This window comes from Manacus vitellinus, unplaced genomic scaffold (assembly GCF_001715985.3).
Source record: "Manacus vitellinus isolate BGI_N305 unplaced genomic scaffold, ASM171598v3 scaffold_21_pilon, whole genome shotgun sequence".
Lineage (NCBI taxonomy): Eukaryota > Metazoa > Chordata > Aves > Passeriformes > Pipridae > Manacus > Manacus vitellinus.
In genome coordinates, this window is record NW_021939546.1 from 5,475,303 (window position 1) to 5,492,172 (window position 16,870).

Below are 16,870 nucleotides of genomic sequence, written 5' to 3' on the forward strand. Positions count from 1 at the left end.
TTTAGGTGTCTAAAATTACTGAAATGCAAACAATAAATTAGATGCAGGTTTTAAAGGAAATTGGATATTCAAAATCCTGTTCAGTGCCAAAAGCTATGGGTTAGTAGTAACAAAACAAGCAAGATTATAAATTATTTCAGCATCATGTAAAACCTCCCTGCTAGCCTTAGACCAAAGGAGGAAAATACAGATAATCTACCCAGTTCATATCTTGAATAAGCAAATAAATCCCCTAATGGGACTTATTATTTTTGAACAGAGATTCACACGATGCACATATTCCTTGTGATCCCTTCAAATGGTAGTGTTGCCTGAGCAGGAAAAATGCAGGAGTAAGTTGCACTGTTTTTAAACATGTTCATGTTTTAGCAAATGCTGCAACTGAATATTCTGCGACCAAAACTGCTGCACACAGGAAAAAAAAAGGCCCAGTCAAGTCTTACTTCCATGTTAATTTGGGTTTATGTGGTTGGTTTACATATTATTAAAGCCACCCATCTGATCTATAACAGCAGCCCTGCTGACACTGCCTGACCCAGTGTGACAATCTGGATAGAAATTGTAGGGCTGGCTGTTCAATGTCTGTGACTTTAACAGCATTGCTTTGGGCCTGGAATCAATTCTCTCTGTTTACAGACCATTTCACAGCCCTTTACCTGCAACATCACTTGTGTCAGTCCCATAAATACTTTGGTGTATATAATGCTTGAATTAGCATAATGGTTTAGGCACAGAGCTTTAAGCACAAAGAAGGACATGTCAACATGTTCTCTTCACTTAAGCAATTAAGAGCCATTATGCTGCTTCAGTGGAAATATCATCAAGGTTAAAGACAATCCCAAACACCCCTCTAACCTTTTTATTCTAAGTCTAATAAATGAGGCATAGAAATTGAAATGTTAGTAAACAGTGCTACTTGCAAGCTCTTTTTGTATCATGTTTAATCAGACCTCTCATTCACCACTTGTGAAGTGTGAGGGAATGGGCACGTTAACCACAAGTCAAAAGGATTATTTATCCTTTTGCAAAAGCTCACCTCTCTGCAGAGGTTTGTTTTGCATCTAATGTCGAGTTCTGGATGCTCTGACATGGCAATGTAAAAAAATAAAGTAAATGTAGGCAAAGGTAACTCATAGACTGGGTCACACAGAGTAATTCTTGCCCAAATCTTTCTTTGTATGAGTGGGTACTCTCTGATTTATTTTAATTTTTTTTTTGAGTGTTTACCCCAGCCTTTGTATCTCTCTCTGTGTGTTACTTAGGAAAACGATCCAGTGGAAATGTGTTACCATAATGCCTTTATTTCTATTTTAAGCTGAGAAAATCCAGCCAAGGCCAGAACAGTTGCTGGTGGGTCATTCTGGTGAGATGCAGCACAGGGGAACCAAGGTACTGGATTGTTGGTGCTTGATTTTGAGGCGTCTGGGGGTTTGTTTGTTCTAAGTTCATTCTCAGGACTCAGTGCCCTCATTCTGAAGGCTTCGAAAAGTCTTAGATAAAAATGGGAGAGAAATTGAGCATCTGTAGCAGAGAGAGAGATAAACCCCTGGTAGGGAAAGGCCCAAACAGCACAGAGAAGACACAGCACTCCAACAACTATGTTTGTCTACCAAACACCCTCCTCAGCTAAATCCTCTCTTTCCTGCTGCAGTATTTGGAGTATTTCATGTTTGGGAAACACATGAGCTCTGTTGTAGGTTAACATAAATGTTGAAGATGATACAACTTTTATTAATGCTTTGATGAATTTTTAATTTTTTTATTAATGCTTTTATTAAATTTTTAACTAATGTTTAAGTCACTTCCCAAATCTTTTGGAAAAAGAGAGTGGGTGGGCAGCGTGGGCTCCCTGGGTTTTCTGAAGGCTGTAAAAATTAGACTTGAAGAAACAGTTTGCAGTGTCACCTCCCGTCTTAGAGCTTCTTTTCCTCTGCTTTTTTTAGAGCATATTATTTTTATATGCTTTGAAGAGGACAGTTTGAATCCCTCTGATTTCAGTTTTCAAGAACCTCCCCATGGTCCATGGGAATTTGCTGAATTTCTGTGTGGATCATCTCATCTCATTTGCCCTCAGCTCCATCCCCTCCCTGCTGCCACTCCAGGCTGGGATATGGTAGCAGCTGGAAATGGCTCTTTCACTTCAGAAGAGGTTTAAACAAATCTCACCTTCATTTTAATACTATCAGCTGAAGGTGCAGACCCAGCAGCCTGGCAGAAGGGAATCGCCTCCTTATTTTATGCCACCCCTCAGGACCATCCTGAGATTGCCAAATTACAGCAGAGATTTCCTAGGAACCAGTTAAATTGGGCTCACTTTTAAAGAGATCCAGCTATGGTAACTTTATAATTGGACCATTTTGTTCTGCTCTCAATCAGCTTCAAAAGGAAGGACAAATTGCTCATGTTGCAGTTTAAAATCTGACAATAATAAGCAAACATTAGAGCTTGGTTGGATCTGCTCCCAATCCCATATAATAACTTTCTTGGAAGGGTGGTTTGAGACATACGGGAATGCCTGGGGGCTGAGAACTTGATTTTGTTCTCCTCACAAGTCCTGTGATCCGCAATCTCTCACTATATATCAGAGGGTGCTTGGCAGCTTCTCTTGACTAACCATGTGTCATCCCATCCTTCGGGTGAGAGGAGCAGGGAGCGTGGCCAGGCTGAGCTGAGGCACCAGTGCATGGCCATCCATGTTCCATAAATCATAGGGGTTGAGAAAAGCTGCAGATTCCTCACTCCAGGTGTACAGTAGCACCAGGGTTTCTGTTCCACATTCAGGTCTCATGAGATCTTTCTTATCCTTTCCACAAAGTGATGTTCTTCCATTGCAAGTGTTGCTCCTATGTATCCTGAAGAAAATAGGATGGAGGAGAGTCATTGGGTGGTTTGGAGCTTGGATGGGAAAACTGTTGTAGAGAGATGAGAGTGATAGGGAAGGGTCACTGCAGGAAGAGGAACAGAGGCAGGACATCATTGCATTCCTACGGCACTTTTCTGGCAGATCCCTGAGAGTCCCTTTTCTCTTCCATGTTTGGAGCTCCAAAGATTGAGTTTGGTACCTAGTAACACTTTAGCACCTTTTGTGGATCTCAAAGCAGATATTAATTAAGCTCCCAAGCACTTTTGGGAAGGCAGTAAACAGCCCAATTGCCACTTTATAGGAAGGAAATGACCAGCCAAGGTCATCCACTGAAGCCGAGCTTGGAATAGCATGGAGGTGATAAAACAGGGATAACACAGCTGGCTTTTTCCAAAGAGAGATGGCCCAAAATAAGAGCTCACCTGAACTTCTATTCAAATTTGAGGGGAAAAAATGTGCAAAACAATTCATAAGAATTTATCCATCTACACCACAATATCTCTTTTATATTTTCCAGCCCTAAATCTGATCCCTCTCACTCCATCCAAGACAGGACCTGTGCTTGATGAATAAACACAGTAGATATTGTGCTCCTGGTGGGAAGCTTTGAATGGTAATTTTATTATATTCTTCTAGCCTGATTTCCTAAGAGAAGATAATGTTAATTCTGACATGTTTTCTGTGGCTAAGTATTAGCCTTATTTCCTCATTACCTTTGCTAGGACCAAAACTCTGTGGTAGAAATAAGAACCAGAGCAACCTCTGCCCCACTGTGGGAACTGTTTCCTCAGGCTGGGAGTAGCTCAGTAGTTACTTTCCAGGGTTGTGGGACCTACCACAACAAGTCATTCCATCAAGAAATAGAGAGCAGGCGCAGCCACTACCATTCTCATTATTTTATCTCTCTCATTTGTCATTCAAACATCCCTGTCCACTTTCACCATATAAAAGCAGTTATAATTGAAATCATGTTCATATGTTTTGAGGCAAGAGCGACTCTGTGATCATTTGGCTCTACCCAGGCTGTAACAAAGGCTGCCACAGATGCTTATTCCACTTTCTTTTCTGCACAAAGAAATAAAGAGCAGTTGCACAAATGACATGTATGTCAATCTTTAGGTCACAATACTTCCTGCAGTTGTATCCCAAGTAGGAAACATTAAGCTAAAGGCATTTAAGAATTAACAGTCTGTACCCACGACAGGAAATGGAGTTTATAAAACAGGTGGATGAAAACCAGTATTCACTTGCATCACATTAAAGCAAATCCATTTATATTTTATTTCCTATACACTGACTTGATGTGCATTTTAACAATAATCAGGCTCTGCAGTTCCTGTAGGATTTGGGATATTTGCAGGTGGGTTGATGTAGCCTGGTAGGACTTCAAAGCCGGGTTGGACGGGACTTAGAGCAACCTGGTCTAGTGGAAGGTGTCCCTGCCCATGGCAGGGGGTGGAACTGGATGAGCTTTAAGGTCACTTTAAACTCAAACCATTCTGTGATTCCATGTTGTGATTCTATGAACTTCCATGTAAGAAATTATCCATCACAGGAGAAAAGGGAGACACTGCCCAGAAAATTATGTACTACATCAGCCAAGGGTTTGTTTTGCTACCCTGAATCCACACATAGGTCATAGGATTCTCTTGTAATGCCATAAGTTGTACTTCAACCCAGGGAAAAGTTAGTGCCTGGTGCTCCAGGCGGTGGTAGTTCCCTGGATTTTTGTCCAGCTGCTCCCTTGTATCAGTATTGCCATCCTGGGTGTAGATTAACCATGATTGAAACAACGCCCATTGGAAGCCTTAAAACCTTAACCACCAGTTTTACTTCTAAAATAAAGTAAACTGCCAAAAGTTCTGATAAAAGTGACAATTTATATTTTTAAGTAGTACGTCCAGAATTTTCCTATAGCTGTAGACAAAGGAATTCTTACCCAGATAAGTATAAGAGCACCAATAAATTTAAGGTAGCTTATGCAAGTTAGGCACTAATGAATGTCATCTTCTGTTTTGTCATGAAAAAAGATCTTTCTGCTGCTAAAGGAGACTGATTTAGATTATGAATAGCTGTAGTGATTTGCAAAAATGGCTCCAGAGAGATAGACTGAGATTCCATATACTCATGGCACTTGAGGTTTCTGCCCTTTTTGTTGAAAATTAATTTGTCCTGTGGGTTATTGGATTCTAGCTCAGCCAATGTATATTGCTCAGTCATCACAAATTTACTTAAAATTTAGTGTAGCTGAAGTTCATTCAACAAGACGAAAGTCCACACTTGAAAGCTTCTAAAAATCTTTTTAAAAAACTGGCTGCTGATGTAATTGAAAGCACTGGGGTTGAGGCGGATTTACAAAGTGTTTTGCAGGTGTCAATAAATGGTTTATTATATTAGAGAGACTCTCCAGTTTCCTCTTCGGATGGTGAAAACAAATGGATGGTTTCTGTCCCCTTGGTGCCAGGGGCTTTTATTGGGTTTGCCCCAGTCTTACATTCCTAAAATGAGAAATGCCTGGGAACATATACTACAGCTTCCTACACTATTTCTTTAATTTGACACATATTCTTTTTTATGGAATAGAGAGAGAAACTCTGGTTATAAAATGTCAAATGCCTCCCCTTTCATACCATTTCTTTCGTTTTTTTTCACTTCTTTTTTCCGCCCCTTTCTTTTCTTTGTGTGCCTTTGATGTATGAGTAGAAATTTCATTTGTATTCTTGGAATCCCCATCTGAGTTTTCACTCTCACTTCTTAGGATTAAACATTGCCTTTGCTTGTAAATTTGATGTCCCAAATAGGTTAAGGTTAAAAAAAAAAATTCTAGTTCTGTTCAAATCAGCTTCTTGTTTAAATTAAAAGGCTGTAACTAATTTGATTGATGGGTCCAAGTCATCTGTTTGCCCCACTTGGTGAATCTGTGGAATAGGGACTGGGGGTAAAGGTTTTCAGACACAAAACCATACAGAGGCAACTAGGGTGCAACACCCACGTGGGCAAGGATGTAAAGAGGGTGAATAAAGAATAATAAGATATTATACACTCCCAGCAAAGTGGCTTTTCATTAACTATAAAGATAAAAATCTTCTCAATGAGGAATAATTCTCCTTATTTAAAGCTTTATCAAAAACAGTTTTATGTCTCTTTTAAATGATGGGGATTTTAAAAAAGAAAAATATAAAGGCAACTGAAACTGGTGGCACATGGGAAGAGCTCATTTTGTGCACAACCCCCATGGGTGGTTCCCAAGCAGTAAATCTATAAACACTTTGTTTGTGTTCTTTCTACTAGGAATTGTAAATTAAAAAAGACAAACAAGGATTTAAAATTCGGTTTAAATTTAATAATAAAAGCACTTCATACACATCTCATTAAAATATGAGGAAATGGGAATAAAAATCTTCACAGTCCAAATCTCTCAGGTAGTTCAGGTGGCTATTTTTTATATTTCTTCTTTTTCCCCCTGGCTCTAGTGATAGATCTGAACACAAGTGATCAAGTTTAAGCTCTGAGACTCTCATCTCTTTGCTTGATACACAAGGCTTATACAATTGCAGGAAATGAAATACAGTGAGATAACCAAATCATGACACAATGGACTGGAAATTTTAGATTAATAAACCTCTTTTGGAAGAGAACTAAATAACTTTTACAGTTTTATCTGTGGCTATTTGTTTCTTTGAAGATTTATGGTCCTTGCAACAGATATGCATCTTATCCTTCACTCTTCAGATTAAAGGCAGATGATTTTAAACAGGCTCCTGACTGGCATGAGCCGGAATTGCAGATGATTTTCCTTTAAAAAAATGCTAAAAGTGAACTTGCAAGTCAAATGAGAATATCATTGCATATGTCAGAGAGGGCTGAGGATAAAATCTACATGCAGCTAAACAAGATCTAATCCTTATTATCACAAGCAGGGATCCTTAGGCAGAGCTTTACCAGCCACGTGCAAACCCTTAACGAGGAATTACAACTTTTCCTGCTGCTGCTGCTGCTTTAATTGATTGATGCTAAAAGTTTAGAAACTCAAATCTAAGGCGCACTCACAAAGCTCCTTTAACCAAGCCTTCCCTTTGAAAGCGGGCTCCTCAATTGGAACTGGCAGCCCACATTTTTAGGTTTCAAGCAGCTCTGTCATTCTAGGAGGAATGTGTCTGCCACTTCACACGATAGCCTGGGCTGAAAGACATGTACTTTGAATCAGAGAATCAATAGAACACTTAATGGACAATTAGGAGAACAGCTGTAGGACTGTCAAAGGCCCATCTGTACACGGCTCCCAGAGCCTGGGCTGGACAGCGAGCTCAGCTCAGCGCCCCGGGGCACAGCCCGGCCCCCTCCCACCCACAGCTCCTGCTGATAAAGTATTCCTGTTTCATTACAAATTTTAACACGTGTAGAAAATTATGGAAATTGCTCGGGCCATTTGTCAACTTATATCATGTGAATTGATCAATAAATTTCGCCACTTTGTTGTTAATGTAGATAAATTTTGGCATTTAATTAAGCCACAGCGAAAACGCGGCCACTTTTAATTTCGGCAGATGCTGCCTTTTCATCTGTAATACAGGGGTACATTGGCAAATACAATCCAGCTAAATATTTATAGACAACATGACAATTCCTAAAAGAGTTATCATCAGTGATCTTGGTTCTGAAGCAATTAGCATTGTTTGAAAGAGCTCGTGTGGAAAGCTGGAATAAATTCTGAGCAGCAGATGAAGTCCTGGCTATGCAGGTACATTGAATATATAAAGCAAATAAATCTATATGTTATAAACACTTATGCCCACACTGATTATTATGGGAATACTGTTCTACAGTATATATGGGTATGAACATGGAAGTGTATGTGCACAAACATGGAAATATATGTGCACAAACACAGAAATTCTGACAAGCCAAGGTACAAATTCCCACATCCACAAATATTTGTGCTCTCCGTATAACATGTTTACAGATATCTCTGAATTAGACTTGTATAGTGATATTATCTTTTTAGAAAAAATATAATGAGAGAGACTGAGCTCAGGAAGTCACATCACAGAAGGAAACATCTCACATATAAACACTTTATGTAGGAGCACTAAGAGTTGACAAAAGCATTGCCGTTCATAACAATAAACATATTTAACTTTTTAAAATAACAACTAAATTTCTAAACCATGACAATCAGGGATCAGCCTTCAAACTTCCAGATATTTTTTAAGCACACACAGGTTTGGCCAGACAATAAGCAACATAAATGAACATTTTAGGCTTTCTATATGGCCTTAGGGAGCCCAGGATGAAATCCTGCCTCTGACAGCCAGAGGCCCCAGACACAGCACTCAGCAGCAAGACTTGACATGATGAACTGCTGAGGCTCATCTGAGTGGGGAGGGGGAGTGGGCCTGGTGCTGATATTTCCAGTGCCCCTGGGGTAGGAAAAGCCTTGAAATCCCATTGCTGGTTCTGCTATAATCCCCCTGATCGAGCAGGCTCCTGCCCTGACCTGCAGTTTTTTGCTACAGAACTTGTTTATCATTTAGAGGACACTGGTGCTGCAGCAGGAACTCGTGTAGGGAGAAGCCAGGGAACAGGGAAATCAGTGGTGCTCACACTCTCTGATCCTCATGAAGGACAGTTCTGCATCTTTCCACACTGCCACAATCCCATATTCCAGCACCAGGCAGAGGGCAGACATCCAGCACCCCTCTAGGTAAAATTCCTTTTGTTTGACTCCATTGTGGATTTCTCTGTTTTTGCTGCTGGGTAAAATCATCCAACTTGACAAAAAGAAAAAATAAAGAGTGCACTCAGACACACCAATCATTTTTAAAGTGGAGTCTCTAGGTTTGTGGATTTGTCACCACTGCGGCGTGTTTTATTTTCAGGTTTTCAGAGAAACTGGTCAGCAGATTTCCTGAAGTTGTTGGGGAGTGCAGGGCAGAAGACTGGAATACTGTTCAGACAGACTAACTGGCTTTTAGCCAAGGATTTGCAATTCACAGAGACAGAACAGGGAATCCAAATGCAGTAACTGTGTGGTATTTGAACCACAGGGAAATCTGGACAGGACAGAATATACTCCATAAATATAGAACATTCTAACCAAATCTTGAGTCACTGAAATTATCTCATTGGCCTTTCCTCTCAAAGAGAAAGCTTTGTCTCAGCTTACCAAGGCTTTTTTTGCGTTTCACAGCATTGCATTTACTCTTCCTGGACTGGATCAACATGAGGTCATCAGTGCATGCCCCGGATTCCTGTTCCTGATGGCACCACGATGCAGGATCTCCTCTTGCTGAGGAGCAGGTTTCACATCCAGGCTCTCAGTGCAGAGAGATGGGCTCTCTGTGCCCAGCCTGCCTGCACAGAGATGGGCTCTCCTGACGTGGATAGGCTCCCCAAACCTCCAAAGAGCCTGTGCATAGGTACCTACGAGCACTCACCCATACACCAGGAGGAGATCCAGAGGGATGGTGATGGGTCTCTGCAGCTTCATCCCACAAGTTGTAACTTGTCCATGACCTGATGTGGAGAGAGGCCTCTTGAGATCGTCTGTGTGAGGTAATTTTTTATCTTTTCCTGTGGCCCACGCATTTAATGACAAACTTTTTTCTGTTGAAATTAGAAGAAATTTGGACTAAAAGCAAACTTAAAGGTCTAAAAATTTCTCCCTGTCATCTGCTGCTGTTCAATGTCACGTGCACCTGTAGTGGGTCAATGGTGACCCCCAGTGCTGAGCTGTTGTGACATTCACCCTCTCTTCCCATTTCTGCAGAGCATGAAAGGACCCATCCCAACTCCTGGCACAGCACCAAGCCCCTGAACACCAACCTGGCAACCACAGATCCATCATGGAAGTTGGCCTTGTTTTAGTGTCTTCATGGGTGAGGTGAAAAATGCTTGGCAGCTGGAGGCAGCAGTGCTTGTTTCTGATGGAATTATATGGAATATTTATTAAGTTCTTCACGGTAAAGACCTAAACTCTGGATAGGAGGGGATCACACCGCAAAGAGCAACAAAGAAGTCTATTAAACAATCTTTGTTTTTTAAAAAATCTCAGTAACAATGACCCTCATTTGTCTATTTCACCAGTGGAGCATTTTTGTGGGAGATCCCTATTTATCTGATTTATTAGAAATGCTCCATTGAGACAGAAAGCATTTTTCTAATAAACCTAGAGGTTAGCACCATTGTTTGCAGTACAGCTGACCCTTGGATTTGCTGTAAAACCAGAATCATTAGAAATGCTCCATGGGTTATATTGGAGCATTTCTAATGAAACAGAGGGTCAGCTCTATTGAAATAATGTAAAATGTCCAGATTCATGAGAAAAACTCCATTGAAATGCACAGAGCGTTTCTAATAAATCCAGATTTTAGTGGAGCTCAACCCTGAATCCATTAAAACCTTATGAAAAAATAGTTCCTGAGCATGCACCTGAAGGACTTTTTTTCTGTGTTAATCTCTCATTTATTTTAAAATGTGTTGTAAAAATAGCAAAAGGCATCAGTGAAAATTTGTTATTTAAAGTCTGCCATTCCCTCTCCTTACACACGAGCAGAGCCACTGCTGGCACCAGGACACAGCCCTGGAACCCCAGAACCTCAAGCAGCTTCCAGGAAGAGGGACAAGGAATAACAGACAACCCTGGGTTTACTGTAGTCTGTCCCACATTAGGCACATTCCAAGTGGGAATTTCTAAGCTAATGCTTTATTATTGCACCTCTTACCTTCCACCTGCTTTACAGGTACAGCACAGTATGTACCAGCCAGGTACAACTCCGGGGAAGAGTTTGGAGAAGGGTTTGGATCAGTGATCTTCTGACAATCCCCTGCCCTGAGGTAACACATCCCAAAAACACTGAAATCAAAGGCCACAGGGATGACTGGATTTATGGGCTCAGTCAGTAGACCCTGAGTGAATGGGTTCCTAAACCTGCTGCAGGAGGTGAAAGAGCTGGATTGCTCAGGCCGGGATTGATCAGAGCCATGTTATGTTGGGCTGTTTCTGGCTGATGATTATGATGATTGTCTGAAGGCAGGGTAGAGGAAACACCTGGAGGTTTGGACATCACTCTGTAAGAGAGGCAGCAGCGTTTGAACTGTAAAACTCTCCCAGCAGCACCAAGAGTGGGAACTGCTCTGAGTCCTGAGCACTCGGGGGACCTGGGGACATGGGTGGGCTTGGCAGCGCTGGGGGAATGGTCGGACTCGATGGTCTTGAAGTGCCTTTCCAACCTGAAACATTCCATGATTCTATGATTCTAATCCATGGAGCTCTGTAGCCCAGGTCCCAGCTTCAAAGCCATTGTAAGACATTATAAAAGCTTCTTTTTAGCTCAAGGGCACTGAAAACCAGCAAACCAGTTTTGGACAAAGGAGAACCTCCTCTGTGTTGTGTGACCTGACCCTCCCATCCTGCACATCCCAGGGGCTGCCACAGCAGGGGGGTGTGAGCAGGGCTGCAAAGCCCTCAAGCACCTTCCCCCTTTTGCAGCTTTACAGCCAACCTTAAACGTGTTTCAGAAGTTTGCTTTAAATTAGGCATGGAAAGACAATACATCCACCACATCCCCTTACAAGGCTGTTCAAGGAACTGGGCTTGTGTGTGTCGTAGGGTTTTATAGCACCATTCTGTCTCCAGGTCCCCCTGCTTTCAGCAAACAGCAGAGGAGCTGGCTCACCTCAGTTCTGTTTATTTTATGAATGCACACACTCAGCTTGTCAGTTTATGGTGCTGCTCCTTTTGCTGCTTTGTACCCACCCACACACATAGATATAAAATGTATATGAAAAGTATATTATTATAATTCTATCTCAACAGATTTAATTCTTAAATGCTACATATACTTGTTTAATCTCTCATTTTAGAAGTAGGAAAGGTTAGATTATAACATCAGGTTAGCTCTCTTTGAAGCAGGTAATAATTAAGTTGATTCACTGTTGCAATTACTGTCAAATCCCCCTTAATTACCACGGATTTTATAGCAGCTTCATTATACGTCTGCTGTAATGCATTGTGGCCCAAAGGAGAAGTGTTGCAGGAAATTCTGCATAGCATGTATAATTCTCACCTGCAGTTAAAGCTTCTAGTGAAAGCCTCTGCACTAAATTTATCTTTTTTTGACACTTTCCCCCCTATTATTTAAGGCAGATGAGCTGGAGTAACACCACTAAAATATACCCCTAACTTCTTAAGTGAAAATTGATCTCTTCACAGGTATTAGGGATAAAAATGGAGAAATTATAAAATTAGCAGCAACTGATTTTTGGGAAACTGCTCGGCAACAATGAAGATCACTTCTGGTCTGGTGTCACAGAGGGAGAAAACTTCTGCCCCATCCCGTGAGTTGTGTACCCCTGAACAACCTCTCCTCACAATGGGAGAAATCCCACTGAACACAGCTTTTAAGGCAGCAAGAATTTGCTGGAGCACTCTGCTATCCACGAATATTTTCATCCATTGTTCCTTTTACATTTTATAAACTGAATTTTCAAAGCAACTCTCCTTTTGAACTGACCTTCCCACTAACTTCTGGAACAACACAGCCTCGTGAAACTGCTGCTTTATGGCTCACGTGTCACTGCTTATTTCCATTGGAAAAATCTTTACAAATCAGGGGCTGTAAATTGAGCCTGCAACAGTTCAAAACAGATAACTGAATAATGTGTCCCATGGATTCTCTTGCAACGAAGGAATTTACTCCCCAGCATACATTAGATGCAGAAAGGGCTCCAGTGTCAGTGACACTATTGGCAGCTGTGTTAACAGTGAAGGAGCTGGCTTTGTACAGCAGCACAGTTATTAAATTTCTCCAGAGACCATGACTCATTAATCAAATATTCATACATCTCTGTAAATACACACTGAACAGAGAATACCCTCAGAGCTGAGCATCCCAGCACAAGTGCTCTTTCATGTGCCTCTGACAGAGCCCTGAGAACATGCGGTCATGTTTTGCATTTCTAATGCCGTGTGTGCTCCGGAGCACCCTGATCCCTAAAAACAGAACACAAATGATCTTACTGATCCCAAGTGTTACAGAGGCACAATTAAAATTGCTTCACTATGGCTTCATACCATCTTTTTAAAAGTGAGGACAGTGAATCGATTCTTCTGTTCTTTGTTTACCATCAGACAAGTAACTTTTTCCCATACGGATGGAGAAACCCAAGGCCATGCTCCTATTAACACAAGAATTTGTATTAGCATGGAAACAACAAACCAATGGTTGGACTGTGAAGGCCAAAAAACTTGATATATTTGCAAAGACATGAGCTTGGACCTAAAAAATGCTGTATTTTGTGTTCCCTCACTGCCATGCAAAGGCACATTTCACCTGCTCCAGGGCAGGCACAGACGCAGCTGAAGTTTCAGCCTTGGTGAGGTTGAGATCACATTTCAGAGCTGAAGCATCTCTGTGATCAGCTGAAGCTCTTCCCCATAAGCCTTTGAAACAATTCAGTTTTCTGTTGGAATTCCCCATCCTAATTCCTGTCCAGGACTTTGGTTTTGACTGTTGCAAGTTCTGATTTACTCTCCTGCTTCAGGCTTGCTGTGGTTGAAACAGTCAGATGCCTTCATAAAGGTTTTTTTGTAAATGGGGATGATCACATTGCTGAATGTAGGTTTTTAAAGTTCTGAACTGTTGTGCTGCTGTTCAAGGGAACAAGGGAATGGAAGGGAACAACCTGAATCTTCAAGTCCAACTCACGGAAACCATGGCCAGGACAGAATCCCAAACGATTTTGGTAAGAGCAGGAGATTTACAGATAAATCCTGGAAACAGGTGAATCTCAGATTATATTCCTTTATAGTTTTTATAGGCTGGGACATAGAATTCACCTCTGGAACCAGTTCCTAATTGCAGATTTTGAAGGGAAATTTGCATAAAATCCTTATGGCCCTGTTTAAGGATTGAACTCTGATCCAAAAATACTTCCTTTTTTAGTTCCCTTCCTAATAAATACAGATGCTCTCACTTAAGCACCTCCACAGTTCCTATCACATTCATTTCAGTGCATTTTAATTTTCTTTAACAAGGCTTGACATTTACATTTTAGAAAGAAAATCCTCTCCTATATTTAATTAGGGCACTGATTGAGACAGGATGGCAATAAACCTCCTGCACTTCTGTGCAAGACAGAACCCCCACCCTGCTGCAGGAGCCAGCACGTGCCGAAAAAGCTGGTCTGGGTATCTGCTGTGTGTAAACAGCAAGAGGCTGCACTTGCAATCCCCTTTGCCTCCTGTCCTCTCAATCCTGGGCATCCTACAAGTGATCCCACTCCCCTGCATGACCTTATCCACTGACCCAGCAAGATGCTGGATGTGGATAATACCTAAAACATTGACTTTAACAATGTTCCCTTGGGGCACAGGGATTCACCAGGAGGAGCAGAGTGTAGGAAAGCAGGAGACGGAAAGTAAGAGTAATGTGTGAATGCTGAGCAGAGCTCACAAAGCCCTGGCTGTAACACAGCCTAAACACCCACCAGAGCTGGGTGAAAACAGCAAACATTTATTTGAGCATCTTCTTGCATAAATAAAACCCTGCTGATTTGCTTTGATGGCATTTACGAGCACATTTATTCATAAACATTAGAGTGAGCAAGTTTTTATTTGCAGGAGTGTTCATGGAAAACAAAAGCCTCGTGAATTCTGGTGTGAATAAATACCAGAGAGCTCTCACTCGAGCAGGGCTCCTGCAGTCATTAAGTAAAGCTCTTTTTACTATTCACACCGTGGATCCAAACAATTACAGCTGCCCGTGAACTGCTTACAAACAGGGAAGGGAACTGTTTGTAGAGCTCAACTCATCCAATCAGGCAACAGAACCATCTCATGGAGATACCAAATCACAGGGCCAAGCCATGAGGGCCTGATCCTGACTCCCTCAAATGCCTCTTTTCGTGTTTCTGTCAAGGCAAATAAGACATCAACATTTTAAGATCCCTTTATATAATGCTGGCACAGCCTAACCAAGCTGCTGGGAGGCTGTAACACCTTGGTGCTGCCAGAGGCTCCAGCCACGGGGATCCCGTAAGGAATGCTGGGCTGAAATCCTGCTCAGTGCTGTACCCGACTGTGCTCCATGGCCTCCCATGCAGGCCTAGGGAAATGCATCCCATAGGAATCAGCTGAGGGTGCTAAAGGGCCACAAAGTAACCTGGCATGTTTGCCCTCTTGGAGGCTCCTGTGGCAGAAGGAGAGCTGGTGCTCCAGCCTCCTCAAAATAACCCCTCACCTTGGATGGAATCGTTGCACAAACAGAACCCAGGATGGGCTGGATTTCAAACCTGCTGTTTGTGCTCATTTGTGGCATTATTGACCTTTCATAACTCACTGATGGTCGCTTTTCATCCCATCATTCCCTTTAAGAGATTGTCAATAACTCTGGAAATAAATCAGGTCTCTGGAGTGAGGCCATTTTCCTACTGTAATTAAAGGAGAACAGGAGATCCCTTCCATGCCTTCCCACACACCCTGTTGTGCCCTCTGGCTGCATTGGGCACAACTGAACTGCTCTGGGTTTGGAGGGGTGAGTTAAAGAAAAAAAACCTAAAAAGACAGTAACAAATCAGGGTGGGCTGAGTTTTCCAGCTTTGCTGAAGCACAGGCAACCGGAGAGAACGAAAATAAGTCTTTAAAGAGAGGCATCACAACATCCCTCGGATGGGGCTTGGAACCACTTGGTCTCGTGGAAGGTGGTCCTGCCCTGCAGGGGTTGGAACAAGATGAGCTTTAAGGTCCCTTCCAACCCAAACCAGTCTCACTCTGTGATTCTGTGAAATAAGCACTTCTGCTGGTACCAGGCTGTTTCTCTCCAAGGTCAGCTGTCTCTACCAACATCAGTAAATAAATCCCTCTCCTAAATGGCCATTCTAGAAATTTCCATTTAAAGAAATGCTCCTTCTAAGGAAAAAGGCAGAAAAGAATAAAAGAAAAGGTTGTTGGGTGATGAAAAGCTCAGACTTTGCATCTCCCACCCAGGTTCCAACAGGCAGGTGAGTAATCAGCCCATGATTTGTGGAAGTCCTTTAAGAAAAGAGGCCACTGCTGGGTGTGTGAGTAACTAATGCTCATTTGGTTTGTGTTTGAAGGCAGCAGCAGCAACAGTGATGACACAAATTAATTGCTTGGTTTTCAGGAGCTAATGCAGACGAGGTAAAGAGAATTACTCCACGATTAACATAGTTTCCAATTAAAGTCCCCTGTAGTTACCCAAAAACATTAATTTCTAGTAACTTGGTAATTTAACTTCTGTCACCACTATACACAAGTGTACCAAGGCATCTTGTGGGCTTGTCTGTACTTCACCCCTGCACAAAAATCATGAAGAAAACCCCTGAAAATAGCCATTAATTTTTAACAATTATTTGTAGCAGGCTTCAAATAAAACCCATTGTGTTTTCTATCCTTTGTGGTAAACTAAAGGATTTGCTTTATTTTTAATTTAAATTTAGATTTAAATTTAATAAGATTTAAGAATTTAAAAATAAGATTTAAATTTAGATTTAAATTTAAATTAAAGGACCAAAACCCAGCTGCTGTTCTAGCACTGCTATTTTTCTTGTCCCTAGTCAAAAAGGGGGAAAAAAATTCCACTATTTAAATAAGTTCAGCAAAGGTATTTCAACCATTACATTTCTTTATCAAGCTGCCAAAAGCCTGGGACAATTGAAACCTCTTATTTCACCCTTCCAGGGAAGCTTGCTGTTGGGATGGAAGAACTACATTTCTCTTTTTAACAATTCCATATTACAGCTTTTATACTTCCATTTGAGCATTTTCATTATAATTCCAGACCCAAGGTCATTCCTGCAGACACAACTAGCTTAGGTGGGTCTGTGCATGTGGGATTATTTTAAGAACCTAAATTCAAGTGCAGTTGTGGAAGAAGGGAAATTCCTCCTTCAGTTCCCATCTGAGCTAAAGCTCCTGTTCTGCAGTGGGATGGGTGGTCCACGAGGTACCTGGAAGTGCACAGCTCACAGAGAGGTACAAAGATT

The 16,870-nt window shown here is 41.6% G+C and overlaps 1 long non-coding RNA gene across 1 annotated transcript in view; it reads left to right on the plus strand.

The window, feature by feature from the left end:
- The window catches only part of LOC108639594, a 12,648-nt gene extending 432 nt beyond the window's left edge, over positions 1–12,216 (plus strand). The window contains exons 2-5 of the long non-coding RNA XR_001920611.2: positions 9,054–9,418; positions 9,633–9,746; positions 10,606–10,699; positions 12,078–12,216. This is a non-coding gene — a long non-coding RNA (uncharacterized LOC108639594). The remainder of the gene's footprint in view (positions 1–9,053; positions 9,419–9,632; positions 9,747–10,605; positions 10,700–12,077) is intronic.
- Positions 12,217–16,870: the final 4,654 nt, after the last annotated feature.